This window comes from Halyomorpha halys, unplaced genomic scaffold, assembly GCF_000696795.3.
Source record: "Halyomorpha halys isolate HHAL.00 unplaced genomic scaffold, Hhal_1.1 Scaffold168.1, whole genome shotgun sequence".
NCBI classification, from domain to species: Eukaryota; Metazoa; Arthropoda; class Insecta; order Hemiptera; family Pentatomidae; genus Halyomorpha; species Halyomorpha halys.
The window spans coordinates 828002-834512 of record NW_027111025.1 but is presented as its reverse complement, the minus strand read 5'-3'; the positions used below and the strand labels follow the sequence as shown (position 1 = coordinate 834512).

The window sequence follows — 6511 nt, the reverse complement described above, 5'->3', positions numbered from 1 at the left end:
TAAATATATAGATACCATTTTGACACCCATCCGCTTTAAGCTAGTATATTAAACAAAATCTAATTCAATATTGATAGACGATATTTTATGGATAAATGACAAACATTTTTCTTCAAACAGATTAGTAAAATTCCTAGATCTAAATTATCACTATTATTCTCCTCCTATGATTAAAATGACAATAGTCACGCTTGTAAACTGTATAATCCAGATTTTATAATTTTACAACCCACAAAGTAATGTTGATTCCCATCAAACATCTGTATGGTACAAGTTACCATCTTCCATTTATTATCTTTTTTCCCTATTTTCTTTTGGCCTACATTAATTAGTCCAAGTCTAAGACTTTTTCATGTTTGGGATCCAAACAAAACTGATGTTCTCCAAACTTCTTAGTTCTGACCTTCATAATATTCAAGTAAACAAATATATTCTAAAGCTTTTAGCTTACGTATTATACCGAATCCCAAAGACCAAGGCTAGCTCACCACACCAACATACATCCCACGTTTTATTACTTATCAATTCAACATGTATTTTTTTTACTCTTACTAAATGGATTGATATATGTCATAAATTGTATCAATGAGTAAGTAATGATGGATGAGGACCAAGATTCAACCAGATGGGTCCGGTTATGTCTGGCAATGATAAGGGAGATAAGATTCTTAAAAGTGTTCATGTTTGCAGGAGGTAAGTACATAAAAGGGGGTAACATATGTATATTTTCTTATTTTAACATAAATTACATCAGACCTGCTAATCTGATATGTAGATCGTAAAAGACATTGAACAATAATTATAATGATATTTATGAGAAGATGGTCGGGGGTGCGGTAGGCAATAATACATAAATAAATAAAACATATTTATTTCTGCCGACGTTTCAGCCTGAATTTTAGACCTTCATCAGACCTTAACTCAGAGAAAATAAAATTACATATCTATCAAACAAACTAAGAAACAGTATTATAAGAAATTTATAATAATGTGAAGATAGTTGACCGTAGATATATAAGAGGATAAGATGGTCGGGGGGTGCGGTCAGCAGAAGAAACACAAATAAACAAACAAATTATTTGTTTGTGCCGACGTTTCGACCAGATTTTCAGGTCTTCATCAGGGCTATAAAAAACAAAAAAAACACCATCATTAAGAGAAAAAAAATAATACAAATAAAATAAATAATAGACTAAAAATTTGGAAATATACATAATAATGGAATGGAGATATAAATGATTTGGTTAATAACTATGGGCAAAGACAGCAGTAAATTGATAACATTATGTATATAAATACTAATGTTATCAATCTACTACTGTCTTTGTCCATAGTTATTAATCAAATAATTTATATTGTCATTCCATTATTATGTATATTTCAAAATTTTTAGTCTATTATTTATTTATTTTTATTATTTTTTTTCTCTGAACGATGGTTGTTTTTATAGCTCTGATGATGACCTGAAAATCTGGTAGAAACGTCGGCAAAAATAAATAATTTGTTTGTTTATTTGTGTTTTTCTGCTGACCGATCTACAAAAGTGTGCTGAGGCTCCAAGGAGCACCTATGCTGACCAACGTAGCACCTTCACTGGCTAAGAGGCTCCAACAGTTTCAGAGCGGTATACTGAGACATACTTCACTTCAAAGAGCTAACACGGACCACATAGATACGACATTGGTACCCCGCATCCCCGACCTTAGTCTCATGAATGTCATTATAATTATTCAATGTCTTTTATGATCTGCATAACAGATTAGCAGGTGTCCAGTAATTATTGTAAAAATGAATAGAAAAACAAACAAATGTTACCCCCCGTTTATTTATTTTTAAAATGTTTCTAAATATGCCTGTGAATGCTACTTTTGCACTAGTAGGCGCCAAGGATAATTAACCTATTATTTCCCAATTAATATTTCAATATTAACAATGATAAGTGGAAATAAACATTTGAGAGATAAGATAACCTAATTACAAATATTAAGGTTATAAAATGTAGAATAGATTAGGTATACATTTATACTCAACTACGGCGCACATTGAGGCAGAAGTCCGATTTTATAGTAAAAATTCTGCAAATGCGAATTTTACATTAAAATTCTGAAAATGCAAATTTCACATTAAAATTCTGAAAATCGGACATATTCTTCGGAGTAAAGTACATTTCGTAATTTACGATATTGATCATTGAGTGATTCCATTGGTCCATGAAAAGTGGATCAAATTGACCCAAATAAAATTCCTCGCTTACTATTATCTCGGATGAGATAAGACATTGGGATGTTACCAATCAATCTTTACGTTTCAAATAACACGTAAAATCATGCCGCTAATGCCCTAGGTCAACCCACCTATTTGAGGTCAGGTGTGAATCTAGTGGGTATGATCGTAGAGAGGACCCGATGGCTCAGTGAGTAAGGCGCTGCGCTACTAACTCCAAGGACCCAGGTTTGCATCCGGCTGTGAAAGATAATTATTTATTTTGCTATTGTAGCCTAAGTCAACCCGGTGGGTTTGAAAGTCATTCGGGAACCACCCATCCTCAATAAAGTGGGTATTTTTAATTGGGGAAAAATCTGACGGTTGCGCGTGATCATGAACGAATCAGCTCCTTGATCAACTGTTGTTCAAGAAACAGTATTTCCTTCTAAAGTACAGAACCCCTGACCTTTCAGAGTTGCTGAATCTACTGAGACTAATGTGCCCAACAAATACACACTAAGTACTAAAATATTTTTAAATTACAACGTAGGTACGATGCCTCTGACATTTTTTTAATACTTATTCTCGCCAATATGCTCGTATTTCTGACGAAATTTAGTCTTTTTCTTCGGGAAACTGCCTTTAATATCCTATTAAAATAAGGCACAAAAGGTTTTTTAATTGATCGGAAAACATAAAATATTTATTGTCGCAAACCTGTGGATAATTAACAACACTTTAATCATTTGAGCGACTTTGTAATACACAAGGGCATGTCCACTTAGCAACAGTTATCCAGAGAACGAATAATCGGATTTAACAACGAAGGCTAAAACAATGGTTAACACACAACCGAAAGTTTGGTGAAGTCCTTCAATGTAACGTGTTCTGAATACTCTGCTGCTATGTTTAACATACAAAATTTTACAAATTTTAATGGTAATCGCAATCAATGGAACAATCAAATGATACAGTTTTCTTGGAGTAAAATTTTTTGCTTTTCAAAAAATTAATTTAGTTTTCTCATTCACTCATTTGAAGATATCAAATTACAAATATTGACTGATGTTGAAAAAACTAGGTCGAAACATATCGTTTTGCTATCTTTCCACTTACGCAAGTGATATTTATTTCAAAATCTATTAATATTATTTTATTTTTTTTTTTTTTTTGCAAATTCTAGAGAGAAATTTTCGAAGTAGTTGTCATTATATAACAAAATAGTACAAGAGCCCAAGAGGAGAAAAAAGGCAGTTATATTATTTTATTTTTTTTTTTTTTTTGCAAATTCTAGAGAGAAATTTTCGAAGTAGTTGTCATTATATAACAAAATAGTACAAGAGCCCAAGAGGAGAAAAAAGGCAGTTATTTCACCCCAATTTTTTATTACTTTAATGAAAACTATGTATAATTTCTAGTCAAAATTGACAAGTCTGTCAAGTATAGATATGGGGAATAAAAAATGGCGGCTGTTTCAAAACGTTAAAAATAATTAATTTTTTATTCTGAGCTCTATATCTTTAAAACTATTAACAACAATAGAAAATCTAAGAGAGTATCATTTAAAGTAGAGTAAATTTGTTAAAATGTAAGCCCCAATAGAGCTATTTACGTTCAATAAGTTTTCGAGATATAGGATTTTAAAAAGCAACATTTCGTAAAAATGTTGTATGGAACGTACTGAAAAATCAGAAGTTAGTGAATTTATTTTGAAAAATCTATATCTCAAAAACCATTTGGCGTACAGATTAACACTCAAATTAAAGCTAGTTTAATGAGATATAAAGTAGTTTATAACGTTTATTTACGTAGGAGTAATAGTTTTCATGAAATTCGCTAAAATAAATTGATTTATAGTTGTTTCGACAATAAAATTGATTTATGAAAAACTTTATTTCAGAAACCACAGAACGTACAGATGTCTGCCAGAACTCAAATTAAAGCTTAATTTAAATTTATTGGAAAATATGCCTTATTGTTAGATTTTTGTTGCAATACTGGCAGTTGGGAGGCGTTTCTGTTGAAATAAGATAGGAGAGGGTGAGCCTCGTGTGGCCTATTCTCAGCCTGGTCAGGTTTTCTAGTGTTGTTGGTAGTTTTAAAGAAATAAAGATCCAAAAACAAGAATTAATTTTTTATAACCATTAGAAACAACCGCCATTTTTTATTCCCCCTTAAACTTGGACGACTCATCAATTTTGACTAGTAATTATACAAAGTTTTCATTAAAGTAATCAAAAATCGGGGTGAAATAACCGACTTTTTATACTGGGCTCTTGAACTATCAGTTTTAATAGAGCCACAGCTGAGTATTCGAAACACGTAACCACAAAAAAATTCACTAAATCCATGGTTGAGTGTGTACTATTTAATTTCAGCCACTGTTTTTTCAAAGATAAGATTTTTCAAAATTATATATTATAATTCAGCACTTATAGCAAGAGAACATCAAGCTCCTACGATCTATGGGAAAAGCACTCAACTAGCAGGGTTTCGAACCCTATGTAAACAGTCTTTTAGAAATCAAGATAGCATTATTTTCTTATGTTCAATTAAATCACTATGAGCGAGTAATTTCACAGCTTACTCAGGCGGAGGAAGAGAGGATCTGATGAGGAAGAACTTTCAGAGGATCAGCTTTATACAAACCTTCAATTGTCTACCAACCAATAATAAAATTGTATTATATATCTTCCCATTAAAAATTTAATTTAACTAACAATACTAAAGAATAATGACCCATCTTTCGGCCTAATCTCATATTATCTTATTACAAGTAATCAATAAATATTGGTTCTGTTATTTTTTTTTTACAATGCTTATTTATTTCATTCTATTTAAATTCAGTCCACAACACTCTCTCACCAGCAGTATCAATCTAGGTAATTAATTTTTATAATATTTCCCCAGACAAGGAATATCACAATTAAACAAGTGGTCCTCCGGGCCGGATGTATTTCATGTGGTGAAATATATATTTTTCTTATATTTCTTTTAAAATGCTACTATTACTAATAATTATTTCTATAAGGCATATAGTTATTGTTTTATATTTTTCTATTAGGGATATATTGTTAACAAATAATGGACCAAATATCTGGATTATTGAGCGATTTTTTTCTCTTGTTTATAATTTTAAAAAATAAAAAACATGGAATGGGTCATTTCAATTATATTTTAGACCAGGTTTTGTTATTACTAGTTAAAACATAGCTAAAACAACAACACCAAGCTGATCTGTCCGTGTGTATAACAAAGCCACTCGGACTATAAAGGTTAAGTTAATTAACAACAGCTTAGCGAAAATTAATATTTCATATTTTACGATCAACTAAAAACTGTTTGTCTTATTATAATCGGATATTGGAGTAAGTTCACGGAAATAAGACTAATTTTTGTCGGAAATACACTAATATTATAATCTGTTCAGTAAAAGAAGTTTTTTTGCAAGTATCAGATGTAAATGTCGAATTTTCTAATCAGCAGCATTGATATTCATTGACTCCTAAGTATCAGAAAACATAAATATGACGTATTATCAAAACTACACATCTACAAATCTATGACGTATTGGGGCCCTCCGTGGTAAAATCACATACCTAATTCAAGCATGGAAAAGCAAAATTTCTTGGGGAAACTTCTAGTAACTCAGTACAAATAATTCGAATACGACTTGCAATAATTTACAAGCCACAATAATTTTAAATTTTTAATAACAAAACAATGATATAGTTGAAAGTCAATTATATCTAAAAAGATGCCTATTTATTATTATTATTATGTTAATAAGGCTATGTTTCAACCTGGCCTAAAATTTAATTAGAATGATACATTGTTTTTTTTTTAAATTATAAACAAGAAAAAAAAAATTGGTCCGTTATTTGTTAACAATATATCCCTAATAGAAAAACATAAAACAATAAATATATGCCTTATAAAAATAATTATTAATAATATTACTAAAGCCTTACAGAAATAATGTTTCTTGTAAAGTATTCTTTCTCAGCAACATAATATGTTGGATATTTAGAGAGGTCTGCTGGAAAATCGCCAGATCGCAAAACACGATAAATGAGAAAAACAAAATTCTCGTTGGTTAACATTGGACTACAATGTTTTGAAGTTTATTTATACCTTTTCAAAAACCTAAATCTTATCTCGTTGTATTCAATTAAAGAGCAATCTATAAGTTCCATTAGGAGAAGATTTCAATGCCATGAACCAAGAAGAATTCAACTTATAAATATTATAACCCATTTTTAACTGACCAAATAAAAAAAAAATATTGGGAGTTATAATATATATA

General features: G+C 30.4%; 1 protein-coding gene across 3 annotated transcripts in view; it reads right to left on the bottom strand.

Moving 5' to 3' along the window:
* Nucleotides 1-6511, bottom strand: part of LOC106678912 (metal transporter uex) — a 235577-nt gene that overhangs the window by 23963 nt on the left and 205103 nt on the right. The window lies entirely within an intron of this gene.